Here is a 22354-nt window from a genome sequence, read left to right on the forward strand (position 1 = left end):
TAGATGCAAAATCATGCAGCATGGCAATTTTTCTGAAGTTTGGATTCTCTTACAGGAGCAAAAATCACATTAGGTGCAGAAACATATTTGGGTGCAAAAATCCTTTTGGTGCAAAGGTTATGGGAGTATAGAAACTGTCTTGGGGCACAGACCATATTTACGAGGAGTAAGAAACGTAAATGCAAAACAATGTTAAGACAGAAAATCCACACACAGTGCCACATCATAAAAAGCGTGGAGACACGTTCAGGGGCAGAAACACAGTTTGGAGGAAGGGAGGGACGCCGTACAAAAAGGTAATGAAGTAAGTAGCACAATGCCAAATTATGTGCAACGCTGACTTGATATTGTGATGACCACACATTGAGTCGCAAATTCACCTCTGATGCAACATCGACATGAGTTTTGAAAACTTTTAAGGGCCCAATGCCACATTTGTGTATACGTTTACATTTTGAAGTGCTTGGACATATTGCGTCCACTGTCGATGCGCTGCAGTAGGAAGCGCGTTTTAAGAACTAATATACTTTAAAGCGAGGCTGAAATATTGATCTGGCCTGATCCAAAACATGATCACACTTTCTTCGTGCAAAAGGTTCTTTACCCAAACAAATCTGTGGCTCCTGGTGGTCGATCCAAAGCTTGCTCTCCCTGCATATGATTTTTGTGTTTTAAAGATTAGCTCTGGTAGCCTCTTAATTCTGTTTTAGCTAGACCTAAGGATGCAAAAACTGCAGGTTTATTTTTGTTCGTTGATCGTGGCTGGTTTGTAGTGTGTGGGTAGGCGGGGAGGGTTAGTGTAGGGGGTGAAGTTAATTGCTTTCATTTAACAGCCAACTAATGAGAGCATGCAATGTGTTCTCTCCTGCATGCAGAGCGATTTCGCAGCCGTATATGGTAACAGTGTTTGACAAGCGCTTTGAATTGTGATCATATTTCTGTCACTAGATAACCTTTAGCAACTCAAGCTAATGGATGCTAAGTGTTGTAACGTGGGATTCGGTGTTACATTTGACAGGTGTGAACAAGTGCGTGTACTGAAACTCCTTTAAAGTGTGGGGAAAAGGCCCTTATCCAGTTTTTTAATTTATTTTTTTATAGCTGTTATAGGGTCACATTACTTTTTGTGTTGATACTTTTCTTCAAATACTCCTTACGTGGTTTGTTGGCTTGTTTCACGTTTGTTCCCTGCATTCTTACCTTTTAATAAGTCCTGCGTTATCCATTCAGCGTTCAGATCTCAATCATGCATACTGTTCATCATGGAGCAATTGTTTATACCATGTTGGTTTTTCTCTTTCCCCTTTTCTCTAGATAATCCGAACAAATGATTTGAGAGGAAAGAAACTGTAGTATTTCATCATTCCGTGAAAGCGGTATTGAGTAACATTTTAAAGGTATTTCAATTTTCTTCCACTTCCATTATTTGAAACTAAGCTTCCTTTGAGGTCTGTTATGATTTTGCCTGAGGCTGTATGGTTCTCCATACTCCACTGCGGAGTCATTTTAGCGAAAGGTGAATTTTGCTTTCTGCTGTTGTCTACATTCCGTGCTTTGGCCCGCTTGTCCTTCAGTTTGAAGCCAACACTTACTTTTGCCATTGGTTGGGAAATCTAGGTTTTTATTTTTGGGGGAGTTGCATTGTTTTTGTGCTAAATTATGATCTATTTTTGGAATTTAGATTTAATACGATTTCGTTGTTTTTGTTTAGTGATAATTCACGCAGCTGAAGAAAGCATGGCAAACATACTTACATAATGCAGGGAACCTTATATAGTGGTAACTAAATATATTGAAGACCAGCAAATCCTGTGTCTACATAGCATAGTCGCTTAATTCGAGATATTATATTTAGTTGTGCAAATTATAGTGGCAAAATGTTTGTTCGAGGCATATGAGCTGCAGATTGTACACTTAGCATAGATCGCCATCTGGTGTTGGGCCCGGATGTTTGCAGTTTGTTTTTCTTCTTGGACAGTCTTTGGAAGTCACGAGTTTGGTGACTCCTCCTTCGGTCCGTACTGCGCATGGGCTTCGGCTCCATCCTCAGATTGTTTTTTTCCGCCATCGGGCTCGGATGTGATACTTCGTGCTCCGGCTTCGAACTTCTACGGTTCCAGCCTCGACGGAAAATCCTCGTATCTTCGAGTTTCTTCATCATCATCTTCATCTCTCGAAGCGGCACTTTTCTCCATCCCGTACATCGGCACCGGCCTTCGGGCCCTCCTCGACTCCGGTCCCGGCCGATGGAAAGGACTCCGTTCAAAAAGTGCCCAAAATGTGGGTCTAAATTTCCCCACACCGACCTCCATCAGGTGTGTAATCTTTGCCTCTCTCCAGAACACGAGGCCAGAGACTGCCCCGCCTGTAAGTCTTTTCGATCGAAGAAAACCATCCGGGATCGAAAAGCTCGACGCACCATGGCGCACTCATCGTCTGCAGCTCCACCGGACATCTTCGGAGACGGCGCCGAACCTTCGGGGCAAACACACACCGAGCAGGAAGAAGACGTCGTCAGCGCTTCCGAAGCAGACGACTCAGACGTGGAGGACATCACACCGGCGCAGCGGGCCGTGAGTACTGTGCCCCCTCCCACCCCCGCGCCCAAAACCAAAGAGACTCAGGTTACTCCCTCGCCTGCCGGCCTGGGCAAAACCAAGACCAAAGCTTCGATCACCCCACCTTCGGGCTCGGTGTCGAAGCATCCAAAGTCTCACGGCAGCTCGGGATCGAGCCAGCCGACGCCCGGTGCCGAAAAACAGCATCCGGCACCGAAGAAAGCAATATCCAGCTCGACTCCGAAGCCACCGGTGCCGAAGCCTGGACTCTCGGTGCCGACCAAACACAAACATAAATCTGTCGGCACCGACGCTCCGACGCCGAAAACTCCTTCGACGCCGAAAAAACAGGAGGCCCCAAAAAAGCATGGCGCACACAAACCATCGAAGCCCTCGGCTCCGAAATCACCGGTGCCGACAGACGATTCGACGCCACTGGCTCTGTTTACACCAGACCCTCTACAAAAGACTCTGTCCAAAGATCCAAAGACTGGACTATTGACTTTAATTATCAAGAAAAGACGCCTTGATACTCCGGCTCCTCCTCCACCACCCAAAAGGAAGGACTCTGCTACTTCACCTCTCAGAGTGCCCTCCCCACTACCGCCTCCCCTACCTCCTCCACCACCTCCACCCCCTCCCAGGTCTCCGCCACCTCCACCTCACTACGATCCGGCCCCATCCCCAGATCCGGATGACGGGGACCCGGACAATTACCCGGCGGACGCCCCAATGGATCCCACTCCACCAGGGACCCCAGACCCATGGGAGGATTACAATAACCCTGATATACCAGATATACCTCAGGACGACCTATACCCATCCAGGCCGTCTCCTCCAGAGGACTCCTTAGGGTTTCATCATTTAGTGCAGAGAGCAGCACACTACCATGGGGTGGACATGCACAGTGAACCAGTGGAAGAAGACTTCCTACTGGATACATTTGACATACAAGACAAATCCACTTCTATTTTACCCATGCTTAAGGGTGTCACCAAGCACGCTACAGAGGTGTTCAAAGACCCTGTCAGGGCCAGAGTACTGAACCCTAGAATAGAGAAGAAGTACAAAGCGGCACCCACAGACCCTGCATACATTAAGGGCCCTGCTCCCCTAGATTCCCTAGTTGTCTCCACAGCTAGAAAGCGGGCTAACTCCCAATCCTCAGGAGAAGCCCCACCGCCAGACAAGGAATCTAAACTTCTGGACGCGTCTGGTAAACGCACCGCCTCCCAAGCTGCAAACATGTGGCGCATTGCAAACACACAAGCACTGCTTGCGCGATATGACAGAGCACACTATGACGAACTAGAGGCTCTTATGCAGCACCTTCCAGAAAAACACAAGCGCAAGGCTCATGACCTAATACAGGAGGGTAAACTAATTACAAACACCTCCATTAAGTGTGCCCTCGATGCAGCCGACACTGCTTCTAGAGCCATAAATACAAGTGTCCTGCTTCGTCGCCATGCCTGGCTCAGGATCTCAGGGTTCAAGCCTGAAGTCCAGGCGTCCATACTCAATCACCCCTTTGACCAGCAAACTCTCTTTGGGCCAAAGGTAGACGAAGCGTTGGAAAAGATGAAAAAGGACACAGACACAGCAAAGTCTATGGGGGCACTCCAAACACAAGCCTCTAAACGTTCCTTTCGACGCTCGTCCTTTCGTGGCACAGGCAGAGGCTCCTCCACCGATAACGCCTCTACCTCCTACAAGTCCCCTCCTCAAAATACCTTTTCAAAGGGCAATCAAAGGGGCGGTTACAGAGGCAACAACAATAAGGGCAGGGGCAAAACCAACAACACCCGTTCTGCCACCCCACCCGCACAATGACTCCCCTCCGCTCCCCCCAGACCATCCCACTCCGGTCGGGGGCAGACTACAAGACTTTATCCACACATGGGAGTCCATAACATCGGACAAATGGGTGACCCAAATCATTCGGTCAGGGTACTGTCTCGAACTAACATCTACCCCACCCAATATCCCACCAAGGCACCGTCCAATGTCTCAAGAACATTCCACACTGCTCAAACAAGAGGTACTCTCACTCCTCCAAAAACACGCTATAAAGCAGGTCCCCGTCAATCAACAAAATCTAGGGGTCTACTCCCTATATTTCTTAATACCAAAGAAAGACGGGACCCTCAGACCCATTCTCGACCTCCGGCCTCTAAATGCCTACATACATTCAGACCATTTTCACATGGTCACCCTACAGCAAGTCCTCCCACTCCTCTGCCAGGGAGACTTCCTCACAACCTTGGATCTGAAAGACGCATACTTTCACATTCCAATACACCCCTCTCACAGGAAATACCTCAGGTTCGTGGTGGACGGGCAACATTACCAATTCACGGTTCTCCCCTTCGGGGTCACCACCGCACCACGGGTGTTTACCAAATGCCTAGCAGTAGTAGCAGCACACCTCAGACGTCAACATATTCACGTCTTCCCTTACCTAGACGACTGGCTGATAAAAGCCGCGTCCTACGACCAATGTGTGCAACATACAAACAGCACCATCCAACTGCTCCACCAGCTAGGCTTCACGGTGAACTACCAAAAGTCCCACCTCATACCATCTCACACAAAGCAATATCTCGGGGCCACTATAGACACCTCCAAAGGTATTGCCTATCCAAACTCAGCCAGAATCACAAGCATTCAAGCCTTACGCAAAACATTCCTTCCTCAACACTCTCTTCCAGCAAGAGTGTTTATGAAGCTTATAGGAATGATGGCGTCTTGCATCTTCATAGTGCCCCATGCAAGACTCCACATGCGTCCACTTCAAGAGTGCCTAGCACAACAGTGGAACCAGGCCCAGGGGCAGCTGACGGATCTGGTGTTGGTGGACGGCCGCACACATCACTCTCTGCAGTGGTGGAACACCACAAACCTTTCCAAAGGGCGGCCGTTCCTGGACCCGGTTCCTCAGGTGACTCTAACAGCGGACGCATCGCTCTCCGGCTGGGGAGCGCACCTTCTACACCTCACCATGCAAGGTCTATGGACGCCACAGCAAAAATCGCTCCACATCAACCATCTGGAGCTCTTGGCGATCTTTCTAGCCCTAAAATCTTTCCAAAAACAGATTTCGGGCAAAGCAGTCCTCATTCGCACAGACAATATGACTGCAATGTATTATATCCAAAAACCGGGGGGGACACACTCTCCCCAGCTCTCCCGCTTAGCCCAGAGCATATGGAGATGGGCAATTCCTCAAAACATCTTTCTCCTGGCACAGCACGTTCCAGGCGTACAAAACACCATGGCAGATCTGCTCAGCAGACAAACGCAACAACTACACGAATGGGAACTGCATCCACAAGTTCTTCACCCATTCTTCCAACAGTGGGGGCATCCTCAGATAGACCTCTTCGCCACCCACGAAAACAAAAAATGCCCAAGCTTCGCCGCCAGATACCCACACCCATTGTCCAAGGGCAATGCGATATGGATGAACTGGTCAGGCAGATTTGCATACGCCTTTCCACCTCTCCCACTAATTCCATTAGTGGTCAGGAAGCTACAACAGCACTCCCTCACACTCATTCTGGTAGCTCCGACGTGGGCCAGGCAGCCGTGGTACACCACGCTACTACAACTGTCAGTGGTACCACATCAAAAACTGCATCTATCCCCATGCCTCCTAACCCAGAACCATGGAGAAATCAGGCACCCGGACCCAGCTCAGCTCAACCTGGCGATCTGGCTCCTGAAATCCTAGAATTCGGATACCTTAACCTTCCCCCTGATTGCATGAACATCATCATGGAAGCCAGACGTCCTACCACTAGAGCATGCTATGCCGCAAAGTGGAAAAGATTTGTAATTTACTGCCGTAACAATACAATCAACCCTCTAGATGCATCCATACAGCACATCATATGCTATCTGCTCCATCTTCACAGGTGTAACCTGGCATATTCATCCATACGCCTACACCTAGCAGCGATCGCTGCTTATCTACAAAACAGACAGCATTTATCACTCTTCAGAGTGCCCGCTATTAAAGCCTTCATGGAAGGCCTTAAACGCGTAATTCCTCCCAGGGCACCACCTTCCCCTGTATGGAATCTAAATTTAGTTCTTACACGACTAATGGGTCCGCCCTTCGAACCAATGCACAAATGTGAGCTACAGTTTCTCACCTGGAAAACAGCTTTCCTTGTAGCTATCACTTCCCTTAGAAGGGTTGGTGAAATACAAGCGTTCACCATACAGGAACCCTACATACAAATGCATCACAGCAAGGTCATACTTCGCACAAATCCGAAGTTTCTGCCCAAAGTCATTTCCCCCTTCCACCTCAATCAATCAGTGGAATTACCTGTCTTCTTTTCGCAACCCCAATCTGTTGCAGAAAGGGCCTTACACACACTTGATGTGAAAAGGGCGTTGCTATACTACATACAAAGAACGCAACCCTTCAGGAAGACTAAACAATTGTTCGTTTCCTTCTCTCCACCACATAAAGGCAACCCCATTTCTAAATCCGGGATAGCTAGGTGGATTGTAAAATGCATACAAATTTGCTATCAAAAGGCAAAGAGAACATTATCTGTTCCTCCTAAAGCCCACTCTACAAGAAAGTTAGGGGCTTCTATGGCTTTATAGGGAATATACCCTTAGATGACATCTGCAAAGCAGCCACATGGTCTACACCGCACACCTTCACAAAACACTACTGTGTACATGTGCATTCCAAGCAGCAAGCTAGGGTGGGCCAGGCTGTACTAAAGACACTTTTTCAAACAGCTGCAACGGATACCGGTGGTCGCCGCTAAGGTTGGGTACTGCTATATAATCTATGCTAAGTGTACAATCTGCAGCTCATATGCCTCGAACGGAATATGCTACTTACCAGTATGCATCTGTTCTTGGCATGTAGAGCTGCAGAGTTGTACACGCCCACCCGCCTCCCCGGCTACCTGTATCCGTTCCAGTACATCTTATTTAGATACAACACATGGGTTTCTCACTGTTATTACTACGCTCCATCATTTCCCTGTTGGCGAAAAACAATCTGAGGATGGAGCCGAAGCCCATGCGCAGTACGGACCGAAGGAGGAGTCACCAAACTCGTGACTTCCAAAGACTGTCCAAGAAGAAAAACAAACTGCAAACATCCGGGCCCAACACCAGATGGCGATCTATGCTAAGTGTACAACTCTGCAGCTCTACATGCCAAGAACAGATGCATACTGGTAAGTAGCATATTCCTTTTTCCAGACGAAATGAATGTGAAGTATTCAAGGACAGTAGCAGTGTAAAAATGAAGTGCACGCGCACACAATACTGAAAGTAATCTAGTATTCTTACATTCTGGTTCTTTACCACTCAAGTTATGGGTACCTTTCCACCTAATGGTGTGACCAGAAAGTGCATCTATTACAGCTTTAATTACACACAAATGCATGTATGATGTATTCTGGGCCCCCTTTTTTTTTTTAAACCAAACTGAGGGTCAGAACCTAATACTCCAGTCCGAGCGTATTTTTAATGTTGAGCATTTCCAGTTTCCCCATTAGACAATTTTTATCTTTGAACATTTTTTTGCTGTTCAATCCCCTCCCCCCTCCCAGTTGCCTTAGGTCGGGTAGTTTATGCTGCACTGCTCTGGCTTTCTAAGTCCTATGTCATGTCACAAACTATTTGCAGCACCTGACCCAAGAAACAGCTGTAATTCCGGTTTGTGGAGTAGGTAGCCGGTACATGCATGTGCTTTGCTGTCTTCAATAGGTATTTCTGGAAACTTATAGCTTGTGTACAGAATAAGGGTGCATCAAGATATAGCGGAAGCAGATTTTCATCGTTACAAAGCAGTAGTCAGGATAGGATTACATTGTTTGTCACTGGGCACGGTACTGAGATCCCTGTCACCGTTGGGCTTTCTGCTACCTGACCGCAAGTCGTGTGAGTAACCCCAAGGAAAGTGACTATATTTGGTAACAAGACTATTTCCTTCTTGCTATCAGACATGTATTTCTTGCAGAATCACATTGTCATTGTCCAGGTAAAGGGCATTAGGCACCCAGCAGCCAAGGGTCCTTTGGGGTTCAAACCCTCTCTTGCTCATGCAACTCCTGCACCTACAAGTTGAGCCGTCCTTCTTTAGTTGTGGTGAACCCAAGTTGCAGTTGCATCATAGGAGAGGTTGATATCTTTGAGTAAGGTAGAGCTGAGTGAATGCTGTTTAAAAAAAAAAAAAAAATGAGTTTATCCGGGCAGTATTTGTTGGATTTTAATCTGAAGCGGGAAGTTTTTTGGCCTTGTTTCTTCTGCATCGGTGTATAAGAGAAATCTTGAGAGCTGTAAGGAACTTGCCATAAGTCAGGGCGTGAGTAATGACTTGCTGGTAATGCTGATGTTTGAAAAGTAGGATGTTCTTGAAGTGCAAAGGTCTGCCGTGGAGTCACTTTGGGGCACTGGCTTTTAGTTCGGTGTGATCATAGGTGGGGAGTGAGATCGAATTAGAGCAGCCTTGTGTGTTGGTGCGAGTGTTGAGTCTTGGAGCTCATGGTGTCTTTTGTTGGTCATGATCTTGAGGTCTCTGTGCAGCAGCCGTATTACTGGAATCACTGGAGTACAGCTGTGTAAAACATTGACGTTGCAGAAGTCTTGCACATGAATGATGGAAGTAGAGATGCATTCGAGATTTCGGAGATGATTTTGTCGAGGTGTTTTGATGGACAAATTGTTTCATAGGGACTCTTATAGGAACATCTACTTATTCTTTTTACTGTGGCTTTATATATACTTAATACAGCTACGTTGGAAGCAATGCCTGTAATTTGTATTGCGATTTTTCTTCCCTATTCTTTCGCAAGCCTAAGTTTATTGTTCCTTTATTGCTGTTACATCTTCAGAGTACTAGACAGCCTTGAAATGGCTGCATGGAAGGATGTAGGTCTTGAGTGTGATTAATGTGTTTAAGTCAGCAGAGTGTATTGTGGCTTTTCTGGGCCTCACCAGTGAAGAGTAGCTTGCGTCCCTATGGCACAGCGAACTTGGGACCCAGGTTTAGCTATACCTGTGCCACTTAGGGTGACTCTTCCAGTCATCAGGAAAGATATGGATTGAAATGAATAGATCACTATGAACCACTTATTTGTGGATGCATTCAGTTCTTTTTAGTTATCTGTGCCATTGCAGATAGAGACCAACAATTATTTGCAAAAGAATCTTGGGCCCAGTGGTCCCATCATTAGAAGTGTGTCCAGCCCAAAGTGACGGCACATCCTACTCTTCAAACAGTATATCCCTAAGGACAGATCTGATGCGTGTGGTCCTGCATCATACGATACTTGCACGGCTGTGGTATGAAATTATAACCTCTCCTTTTTTTGTTTTTTAATACGTTACATGAAATGGTTACAATTGAGTTTGAGGTGATGATGATGATACCACTGAAAGATCATTCTAAAGGTTTCTAATTATTTGACATAATTTCCCATGATTGAGTACTGTGATTACAAGTTGGTAAATTGTGCTCTCATAACTTAAGTTTTTAAACCAAAGCGATACAATGAAGTAGTGAGGCTAATAAGTTGGAAGCTCTGTAAATAACTACTTCTACAATGGAAACACAGGTCCTGTGTGCTAAGCAAAATTATAGTGCATATTTTATTAATATATATTTTAAACCGGGAGTAGGAGGCTGGCTTAGTATATGGTGCACACTTATTTAAGTGAAGCACCTTGCACTAATCCAGACAACACTTATTGCAATTTTAGTGGTCTTAGACAACCAAGGCAAGCTTTGTAAGTGGTAGCTGTGGAGAACACCCTTCAGACTTAGTCCAGAAGGAGTGTTAAGCAGCTTCTTTTACCAAAACTAATCATGTAGTGTAGGTTAAACCAAAAGGAATCACACAGTATAGTTATAAAAATAGTTATATTTATTATACACACTCACTAACGCTTTGGTATATCTCCTGTCTGGGGATATCAGCACAATACACACTATTTCAAATGTAAACAGGTAAGTAAGCACAAATACACAGTGGTCTCCAGGGGGAGACCAAACCATATACTAAAGTAGTGGAATGCGAACTGTGACCAAAGTCATTACTTGGACCAAAAGACTCCGAAGAGCTGGGAACACAAGGAACTACCTGAGGTAAGTGCCCAGGAACCCCAGCGAGGCTGTGTGCAGAGTAGAAACACAGCCGTGTACTCAATGCAAGTCATTGGAAAGTCGCGGTTGCAGTTTTCAATAAGGACCCTCCCCCCGTTGACCCTGAAGAAATCCTGTGGAAGACAGAAGGTTGGAGAGTCACCCAACCTGTCGATACCCCAGGAACCAGGATACCTACACCAGGGAAGCCAGGTGCAAAATGACGTCGGAAACCGCCATAGACCACAATCGAGGACTTACGGAAAAATGCTGCTGGCGAAGAAGGTGAAAGAGCTCTGTGGAATCCAAGGATGTATTCTTGAAGGGTAGTACCTGCAAGCATAGGGAACAGAGTCTGTGCCACTCGGAAGTGACCAGGAGACACAAAAGACCAATGACCACCGGTGACAGAAGATGCAGGAGTGATGACGGTGATCTTGTCACTGCAGCTCTGAGGACCAGGCGACACCGTGGAAGACCAGGAGCTGTTCACGCGCTGTCCCATGTCGGAAGTCAAGAATCAGGGGGTCGGTGTCCGGCCGGAGCACCAACAAGCCTTGGCAGCAGCAACAGACAGGGTAACTGAAGGTACAGCTTTGGGACCAGCAAGGTCCAAGGGACTCACCAAATGCAGGAGAGTCGGAACATGCCCAGAGCAGGCAGGGGAGCCTACCGAAGCCAAAGAAGACACTCCATAGCACCCACAGGCCAACGGCACAGGAGTCACAAGAGGACCTCAAGCAGCTCACCAAAGATGCAGGCCCTCGATGCAGAGTATGTGGTGAGGACGAAGAGCTTGGCAGGAGGAGATGCTGGAGGCTGGAGCATCTTGTAGCCCGAAGATCTCTGGAGGACAGAGTCAACAAGCCTTGGCAACGGCAAGTCGACACAGTTCAAAGGGATTCTGTTCCGACGAGAGATACTGGCCTCAAACTTTCTGGACAGGTCAGGCCTCGAAGGAGGTGCAGAGCTAATAAAAGCTTTTGCAACTGGATTGGAGGATCGCTCAATCTGGTGCTCCCAAAAATCTCAATTCATAAGAAAACCGAACCTAATAAGTCCGCCTGGTTCTCCCCCTAACTGCGTACTTTACAACAGCAATGCAAAAAACAAAGAGTTTGGAGGAAAGATTTCTCACCTGACAAGAAACAGGAATAAAGGGTGGCCATCTGAATATACAAGGCAGTGATAAAAAAAAGCCCAAGCCTCCCACTACGAAGAAAAGATCGCACCAGCTGCTAATTCCCCTAGAGAAATCTTTCTCATTGCCAAAAAGCTCCTTAAAGCTCCTGCCCCTCCGATGGTACCGGATACGTCCGGTCTCCACTGCAACAAACATGAGGAATACTTCTCCACTAAAGTACAAAATATTCTCTAACATCTCCCCCAAAAAGATAGTGATTTCCCAATCGAGTATACGATTACAGGAGAGCACAAAATAGAACATCTGTTGGCGAATTTCACCCCAATGACCCAGGAATAATTTTTAACCACGTGACATCGGTAAAAAGTGGGTCCTCACTTGACGCGGCACCACCTAATATCCTGAAACTGGTTGCACCTACAATTGTTTCCACAGCCACTACCCTGATTACTATCTCATTATCCACAGGTATGGTCCCCCCTGAGTGGAAAAGGGCAATGGTTAAAGCACTGGTTAAAAGAAAAGAACCTAATCTGGACCCAGCCGACTTGGACAACTATCGTCCCATTACGCTCCTTCCTGGAATTAGTAAGATCGCGGAGAAGTATGTTAATCATTCGCTCTCCGCTTTCCTTGAGTCCAATGATCTGCTCCATCCCTCCCAACGGGCTTCCGCCCATGCCAAGGCACCGAAACTGCCTTGTTAGCAGTGGTGGAAGAATCAAGAAGAATTGTTGACTCTGGAGGGTCTGCGGCCATAACTATACTTTACTTGAGCGCAGCCTTCGATACGGAGAAACACAGAATCTTGGTTCACCGTCTCAGGAACGCAGCAGTGAAGGGCACAGCCCTATTGTGGCTAAAATCGTTCCTACAAGAAAGATTCTTCCAGGTTTTTGAAGGCAACACCATCTCATATCCCATCCCCTTACTGTGCGGAGTCCCTCAGGGTTCATCCCTGAGATCTACTCTTTTTAATGTTTATATGGCCCCGTTGGCGGACATTGTATCCCCCTTCGGGATTCACATAGTAACTTACGCTGATGACACTCAGCTGGTTGTTGCACTGAACCATTCTGACCAGATGTCTAAGGACCTCCATTCCTCCCTTGAGGGAGTTTCCAAGTGGATGAGCTTGTCTCACCTAAAACTTAATGGTGACAAAACCGAGCTCATGATTCTCGGCAACTCCTTAAGTTTTAAATCGAGCACGATGTGGCCAGCTATTATGGGCCCGGTGCCAGCCCACAAAACAGAGATAAAATTCTGGGAATCTGGCTAGACCAAGACCTCGCTCTGAAAGTGCAGGCAAGAAAGACTGCTGCCTCATGCTATAGCCTGCTTAGAATGACCTGCAAAGTCTTTCCCCTTTTACCATTTCATGCAAAAAAACTGTTGAGCCAGGCACTAATTCTATCAATGATAGATTATGGCAATGCCCTCTATTTGGGTGCCCCGAATTCAGTGGTCAGGAAACTGCAGATCGTACAGAATTGTGCAGCAAGACTGCTTACGGGGGCCCCCAATTGTTGTTCAGCAAGGCCCGTGTTGAGCTCCCTCCACTTGCTTACGGTGCAGGAAAGTATCAATTTTAAGGCCCTCTTCATCGCCCATAAGTCCATGGAAGGGAGCGGACCTTCTATCAACAAAGCAATGATCCGCCCCTATAGGGCTAACAGAAAACTCTAGTTACTCTATCAGCGCTGGGATGCTCCCGGGTAGCCATGTGCTATATAAAAGCCATTTTCATTTCATTCATTTCACCACCTGTGTTGCTGAGCCTTTCAGAGTCCATAGGACGTCAGGAGCAGCAAACTGGTCAGTTTCATTGTGGTGTCTGGAGATGCAGGGGAGTGATACCTTAACTCCTAGGGTTATTCCTTCAGGTGTCCTTGATGCTCACAGGACTGTAGAGGAACCTGGATAAAGTACAGATGATGAAGGAGACTTGCCGAACAGCGAGACCAGGAGCAGCAGGAGTCTTAATTGATGCAGTCTTGGTTCCCGGCAAAGTCCAAGGTGCCCAGATGGTCGAAGTTGAAGTGGTTTCGGGTTTGAATCGTGCCCCACGATGAATTTGAAAAGCCACCCACAGTTAAGCCCTTAAGTACCCTAGGGAAAGGGTTGGAACGATTCAAGGGTCCCTTCCAGAGTAGAGACTGGACAGAGGGGAGGATACTCCCATGTCCTTTGTCCAGTTTCGCCACAGTTTGGGAGCGAACGGCTCTCTGAACTGGCTCAAAATGGAGTATGCAAGGAAGACCCCATATATTCCCTTCAAAGCAGTCTTGTGGCGCTGGCAAGCTCCCCTACCCCAGCCCAATACGCTAAGTCCTGGCTGGGAGGTGGTCACTCCTCTCTGTGATAGGAAACCTATTGTTCTACCTACCCCTGCTCGCGCTCAGCTCAGCAACAGGAGAGCAGAATCGTGTCTGGGGTCGGCAGCAGCACTAGCTTGCTGGCAGACCCTGAAGGGCAGTTACCGGGAGCACTGGGGGCTTCCCGGAGGAGCCCCCAGGTGCATGGAATCATACCTCCTACATTGGTAACGGTTTTGGGATATGATTCCAACATGTTTGATACCAACCATGCCCAGGTTCGGCACAGCCAATATATAGTTAGCCATTGTGTAATGGCGCATGGCCTCTATATCTAACAAAGTGGCTGACCGCACTTACAAAGCCTGGAGAATAGACTCCAGGGTTTGTAGTGGGTGTCCTGCTCATGCAGGGCACCCTCACACTTCTAACCTAGCACCCTGCCTTCAGGATTGAAAGGCCTACATTAGGGGTGACTTGTAGATTTTAAGTGCAGAGACCTCAGATATAAGAAAACGTATATCTGTCGTAAGAGGTGCTAGCACCACTTTTCCCAGGTTGCAATGGCAGGCCTGTAGTCACAGTTTGAGTGGTCTCTCATGGGTGGCACAATAAATGATACAGCCCATGGGAGACCCCTGGTGTAGCTATGCCCTGGGTACCTCAGTAACCGATACTAGGGACTTGGAAGGATACACCAGTAGCCAGTTGGGAACATAACGAAAATACTTGCCTCTGTCCAGTTTAGGGGAAAACACATCGACTAGGGTCCTGGTTAGTAGGATCCCAGTCAGACCAGTCAAAAACACAGTAACACCAGGCAAAAAAGTGGGGGAAACCATGCTAGAAGGATCCTACCTTCCTACACGGACCTATTGGCAACAGCACAAATATTACCTTACATGGACTTACTTGTAGAGTAGACAATCCCGACACAAGAGATCTCTTGGCACTATTGATGGATCACTGATGTTCATTGTTTCCCAATTCACTGGTAAGGGGGTTATGGATTGGACTAGCTGACTGTACGTCAGTCTGGAGGAGACATCTTTAATTTCCCTTTCTGGTGAGCCTGGCCGCTAGCCATATTCCCAAAGGTGTTTGTAGTTCTCGTTTTGCATTCTCTCAAGCAGTGGCTTAAAGTCAGGGACAGCTTTTGGTGCGGGCGAGCTGGGCCCAGGCCCGGGGCGCCTACAGTTGTGGTGCACACATGTAACTCACCCTTTGAGCTGCATCGAATAATGCTTTTATTCCAGGGTGCCGGTTCTGTTCATCTTCTCCGGAGTGCAGGCTGGATATCATTTCTTTATTCGTTAGCCTTCATCTGATTCTCCCCCGCCCTCTTTCCTTCTCAGGTGCCCGACTGAATAGGTGATTAAGGTGAGGTCTCAAGGGGCAAATGTGTGTTAACAGGCAGGTCACTGGTCTGAGGTATTCAGCCAGGACATGACCAGAGAACACATACGCCCACCCCCAGGAGGGAGTAAAATGGAGTTTCACCCGGGGCACGTGTCTTGAGCTAGCCCTGCATAAGGTAGCACGTCCATGGGTGGGTTTATTTAATGGGAGAGGAGAGGGTTTTTGTTCCCGTGCCATTGTAGCTTAAACGTGGTTTGGTTTTTAACCATATTATTGTTACTTGAAACACAAGCTGATATTTTTTGTAATATTTACATTTCTTGACAGAGGTGGAGGGGGGGAAAAGAGTGTGAAATTGTTGATACTTTTGAGAGCGGTGTGAATAAATTGGCCTATTAATGATATCTCACACTGTAGTCCATATTGAAACTGGTCTGTGTATTGCAGCTTCTGTCATTAACGTCCTGTCATTCTATCATACATTAGGTCTAATCTTGTTGACTTGCAGGCATGCACATTTTAAGGGGTTTCGTCTTGTTTTCTCTTACTCTGAATTCTAAACATGCCCAGGCGTACAGGGCACAGTGCTGTATATTTGAAACTGGCGAAAGAATGTGCTTCGAGGGCCAGTACAGCGAGATTAGTTTCTTTTCCGTGCCTCCCCCAGCACACGTCGTGCAAGTGGCAAATTCATGACACTAGTGTAAAAATGTAATCTTGGCGAGAAAGCCAGCTGAGTGGCCAGCATCATTTTGTGTGTCATCTTTTCCTTGTCTGTCGCATCCATCATCTTCTTCCAACAGTATCTGCTCCACCCTTTCCTTCCCTGCTCACATACCACTCTTGTCGCGTTAGATTGAAACTATTCCAGCGCATGATCAGACATCTGTCAAAAGATAGTTCTTGGATCGATTAGTTGCATTTTTTTAAATTATATTTCTTTGTTTTTAAGCTCTTGCAGCTTTTTAAGAAAACTGTGAATTTAAAGCAACATCGGTACCAGCCTTTGAATTGGAATTTCCACATTATTTAAAACAATAAATGTATTCGTGGCTGCATTTTGTATTGTACGGGACCCAACCAGCGACCCTTATTTTGGCGTTAAGTTTCCTTTCTTAACCTGTCTCATTGAGAATCAAGAGGATGCAAATTAACAGTCTTGCCCAGAATTGGTCATGACTACCCATCTGATCGCTAGTCATACGTGAAAAAGATGACTGCCTCGCAGAAGGCTTCATATTCCAGCCTAAAATCTTTGGAGCCGACCCTGCTTCATACACATGATGCCTTCTTCCTTTGTTTGAAACCTTGGAACATCCCTCAAAACTAAGGTAAACAAGCATTGGCATAGCCACTAGGTCTCGCTTTTGGAACCTTATGAGCATTTAGTTATGCAGCACAATATCCTTGGTACAACAACATCAGCTGTTGCATGGTGAAACACTTATAAGGTCCCAAAGGCGAGACCGATTGGCTATGCCAGTGCTTGTTTATTTTTACAAATTAAGCATTGCTTCAAGTACACATCTACACACAACAAGCAAGGCTGAGTCCTAGAGAGGAAAACCAAGAACCAATCCGTGCTTACAGCCAGAACGGCAGCAAACACACCCGGCGTCAGCGCTCTACCTACAGAGTTAAAATACTGGGTCCAGTACAACAGATGCTGGGCTTCGAGGCCTTTGAGGTGAACGACGGCTTTGGTGCGAACAAAACAAAGCTGGAAGGCAGGACAAAATCTCGCAAGTATAAGGAAAGGCGCACAAAAAAAGATGGGACGGAAGAAAAAACTGGTGACAGGAGGAAAAGAAGAAGGAATAAGGGAAGGATTGCAGGTGAGGTAAAAAGGAAGGCAGGTGAGGGAAGAGGGAATATAGAAAAGACAGACGGAAGAAAGGACAGACAGAAGGAAGGAAAGAGTGAAGGGTGGAATAATGGAAGAGAGGAAGGAAAGAAAGGTGGGAAGCAAGGGAGCAGGGAAAGGAGAAAGAATGGAAAGTCCGGGATCCTGGGGCAAAAGATGGAGCGGACAGGGGATACTATGCAGGGACAAATAGAATGAGGGAAGGAACGACCGGGAACGTGAGAAGGAAAGGGAGGGATGTAAAAAAGGTAGGGCAGAAGGAAACATGGAAGGTAGGAAGGATGGACGGAAGAGGGAAGGTAGGGCGGATAGTTATCGGGCTTCTCCAAAAGGGCCAGAAACCTCAACAAAGTTAAAAAAAAATAGCGCAATCACAGCAAAAGGGTCAGTCTCCTCAACAAATGTCATGAAAGAAAGACTATTCCAACCCACAAGAGGCAGAGTTCTCATCAAAATATATGAAAGAAAGAGGGGGCAGACTTAAAGGGACAGAATGCAAAAAAATTAGCTGAAAGAAAGATGAACATATGCTAAATGAGCAGAGTTCTCAGCAAATAAAATAAAAGAAGTACAAAGATACTCCTCGAATGACAGGGTGTCAATACCTGTTAGAATGGGGGAAACTTTATGGCGTGACGCTCTGGAAGGCCCATGGGTGCTGTCCCGAGTAGGAAGGAGGAAAGAAGACCAGGGAAGACGAGGAAGACACACGCCTTTAGCATTTGGTAGAGTCAGGCTGTGACACATCCACAGGAGTGCCAGGACACCCCCTGCAGTCCGAGTGCCTCAGGAGCACACACGCGAGATGGAAGACACACACAGCACACGCACTGCCAGACAACAAGGTCGACACGGGAGAAGTGGGCCTGAGAATGCGAAAGTGCGAGGGACTGAGGAGGGGCAGATTAACAGATGTGAAGGATGCAAAGCTGGTGATGGATCTAGAGCGAGTACCAGGAGTCCGAACACCTCAAACAAAATGTTGACAAATACCATGGTAAAGGTTTCTAGCCTCTTTGTTTAACTCCTGCCTAGTGTGTGACCCGGAAATACTGTGTGGCTTCAGTTTTAAAGAGCCAGACGACCTGGAATTGTTTATTGCATCCAGAGTTGATGCCATAGGATTTATTCCACATCTCCGACAGCGGTGAGTGCAACACTTTAAACCCGTCAAAAGTGAAAGCAGATGCAGCGTTGGGCGCACGGCGCGGAAAGTGAAAGCAGATGCAGCGGTGTGCGCGCGGCACCAAAACTGAAAGCTGATGCAGCATTTGCTCGTAAGCGCGCGCCGGCGCGCGTAACCGCAAGCTCTAGGCTTGTGGTAGCATTTTCTGAAGCTCACTTACAAAAAGTCTCACCAGGGCAGCGCATGTGCTGGCTTCGGGCGAGACCTAAAAACGCCCCCTGCACGCCTACTCTGACACATGACTGGTCAGAATCACTCCCCTCTTCCTTACTTTTTCCCAACCAAGGAGAATGGTTGATACATGGTACCTTTTCTTGCTGATGCAAACGCAGAAGAGGGCCTTTAATTAAAAAAAAAAATGTAAGAGATTTTCCACCTGGATTTACTGGACTGACTCCAGTACAAATGGCACTGCAAGCTGTAGTGTGTTTTTAAATACTGCGTGCCCTGTGGAACTCATTTCATGGCACTTGATACCCACAGCCCCTGTTGCCCTGGTACCAGCCACCAGAGTCCTGCACCAGTTCTAATACTTTGTCGTCTGGGCTAAAACTATAGCTTAATTGTGCCAGCTTTTATATTGTTTTCCTGTGCACTGTCTCATCACCTCTTAGGAATAAAAAAATAATAGGTGGAATGCTTGAATTAACCTTAGCCACTTATTGTTATTTGAGGCCGCATCTCGGTACATCCTTTTGTGTTTTTTTTTGTTTTTTGTTCCGCCTGCAACCTCAGGTAGGGCCCAGCCATATGCAAATCAGCCTTGCTTAGTTCCAATAGGAACTGTCCAGCCCGAAGTGCCAGGCAACTCCAAATCCGAACACAAATGATGCTAACCAGAGTGATTGCTAGTGATAGTGACTATTTGCCAAGGTTACTCCCATCCACTTTTGTGTTTTCAGTTCCTCTGTCAGGTGTTTTCTCACGTAGATCTAGAGTTTGGATGTCTCCAAACTATAAACCCTCTAGCCCTGGGTGAGGGGAGGCTGGTAAGGGGATAGGAGCTGTTCTCTGGGATAAATACTGACAAGCCAATAAGGTGACTTCGCATATCTCCACTAGCAGATTTGTCTGGGCCTTACAGCACTTCTCAATGTAATAAGCAGAAGAAAGGACGTGTGATCACAGACTAACAACTAGGTGTGTAGTAATTTACTCAGACAGCATGTGAAGGTTAAGCTGTTTATTCCTTACAGTGCTCCTCTCTGTTGCCGCTCAGTAATGGTCATAAACACAAAAAATCCGCAGGGCATGGACACGCACAGTAATTATATAGAACCTTTACTGTGAACAGTGCAAGGTGCATCTCATGCTAAGCCATTACACAAGAAGCTAGATACACTACATCCCTTCTATTCAAAATAAAATTATAAGTTATATTATGAGTAAAATGTAGTATGGCAAAAGTAGAAAAATCATGACATTACACCAATTCTCCTAGCTTAACAGAAGGCATGTGATCACAAGCATTGTTTGACTTTAGATGCAACTGTACATGGGCAAATTTACAGACTTCTTTTCATCATACCTCTTTATCATCTTTTGCTATTTGGAAACCACTTTATTAGCTATATTTTCCTGTACACATTTTGTATCTTCTTTACTTTTGATCTTCTTGCTATACCACCATGCATTAAACTACCTTTTAGTAACTTGAAAGGATTGTTCTCAGTCTTACTACGAAGAATGATGTGATACTTCCATAATTTAGATCTAAGAAATGATTTCCAATCAAGACTATTCACCCTTGCCCAGGTCACACTTCCTTTAATAGCCCAGTTGAATCGTTCCACTTGTCTGTTAGATTGGGGATTATCCAGGGCAGTGGTTACATGTTTAATATCCTGCATGAACAATAATTCTACAAACGGGGCCTTGAACTGAGCATCATTATCTGTGACAATGGTGTGAGGAAGTACCTTCCCTTGCAAACACTCTTTTTGAGGAACTCCATTGTGACATTCATATTGGTTCTGGACACTTGACCTCTGGTCATTTAGAGTGAAAATCCATTAAAATCCCAAAGCAAAGTTGGAATCGCGCGACAGAATCATGCAAAAGAAATGGATCCAAAATATAAAATCTCACTTTTCCCCACAGATTTTAAGGCCCGAGAACGGGAACGAAAGGACCTGACTTAACCTTGCACATTTCTTCCCCTGTGCTACTCTGGGGCGAATCACATACCCACCTGTATTCCTTTTTATCCAGACCAGGCCTCCAAAAATGTAGTCATAATAACAGTTTCCTCGAATTTCTGAATGACATTCATGATAATCCTTGAATTTGATCTTAAACACTGAAAGCCGGAATATACTTCCTTCCCTTCCTTGAACAAGTTTTCGTTCTACATGTAACTTATCAACAACAGAGAAAAATGGAAGGCACTCGCCAAGAATATTCTTGCGTTTAGGCCAGTCACCTCCTTCTGACCATTCTGATTAAGATATACCTGAAAAAACACCACAGACCACACTTGCAACAAGGGAGATACAGACCTCTTCAGTTGCATCTAAATGTTCACTCCCTTTGATGGGCAACTTGGATTTAAAAAAAAAGCCTGCAGTAAGATTCCTATTCCGTGACACATTTTGAATATCAAGATTGTACCCTTGCAAATGTAACCTCAATCTAGCTATACATGCAGTAGCATTCACCCTTCCCAGGAGAAAGAATATTGACCAGTGGCCATTTAAAAAGTGAACCTAGTTCTCCAGATATAACAATGAAAGTGTCCAGTTGCCTACACACAGACTAACAATGCCCTCTCAATCTCAAAATCTGTGTTCTGTCGCGGACAAAGTTCTTAAGGTGAATGCAATAGTCCAGACTTCCTTTCCTGTCAACTGAGAAAACACTGCACTAACTCAGCTGTAATCATGCATACTCTACCCCATACTGTTAGGTTTCAAAGTTGGAGCATTAACAGTGTCTCCTTTGATTTTATCTAAAACCTTTTGTTCTGCAGACCGCAAAAAAAATCAGACTCTTTACACATCAGCTTCCTCAGTGGTGCCATTTTTTTCTGCAAAGTTGCAAACACATTTACTATAGTATTAACACAACCCAGCAAAAGAAAGCAACTTATCTTTATCAGGTGATTTTAAAATGCCATCCACCAAAGTTTTTTTATTTTTTGTATGACTGCCTCACCAGAAGTGGTGTGATTCAAGTATTCAACTTTCTCACAAAGCAGCTTGCACTTTTCTTATTCCAAAATGAGTCCTTTTGAAAGTCAAGTTCACTCTTGTGAAGACCACAAAATCTTCATCATCCTACAAGTCCTATTCTTAAGGCTAACAACTACCCTAGTTGGCAGGGTATGCCCAGACGTGGGTTCCTTGCTCACTTTGCCACTGGATTCCAGCCTGGCTGATGAGGGTTGTTACCCCGAAACAGGTCCCAGGATGCTTGTTTCCGTTCCAGGGAAGAACTTCCTTTGCAGTTCGGGCTGGACGGTTACCATGAGGCACTGATTTGCATATAGCTGGGTCTGAACTGGAGTGGCGAAGTGAGCTAAAGAATGATGATGGATTCAACCCAGATCTGTGACTGGGTGTGAGTGTCTGAAAAGTTTCAGCGCTCCATCCATCATTTCCTTGTGTTTGCTAACAACTACCCTGAACAGCATTAAGATAAATAAAAAAATTCCCTTTGATCTGGACAATTTTCTTTCCACTCTTACACACTCTAGCAGTGTCCATATTTTCCACCATTTTTTTTTTTACTATTTGGACAACGTTTGTAAGAAGAAACATGAAATTGACTTCCACACCAAAACATATAAAATGCTTTTCTGC

General features: G+C 46.0%; 1 protein-coding gene across 16 annotated transcripts in view; it reads left to right on the plus strand.

The window, feature by feature from the left end:
• Positions 1–22354, plus strand: part of LOC146816773 (CYFIP-related Rac1 interactor A) — a 300974-nt gene that overhangs the window by 103128 nt on the left and 175492 nt on the right. For all 16 annotated transcript variants that reach the window (XM_085610657.1, XM_085610663.1, XM_085610648.1 and 13 more), the window contains exon 2: positions 1315–1397. The gene's annotated coding sequence lies outside the window, so the exon portion shown is untranslated. The remainder of the gene's footprint in view (positions 1–1314; positions 1398–22354) is intronic.

The sequence above is a fragment of the Triturus cristatus genome, chromosome 6, assembly GCF_964204655.1.
Source record: "Triturus cristatus chromosome 6, aTriCri1.1, whole genome shotgun sequence".
NCBI lineage: Eukaryota > Metazoa > Chordata > Amphibia > Caudata > Salamandridae > Triturus > Triturus cristatus.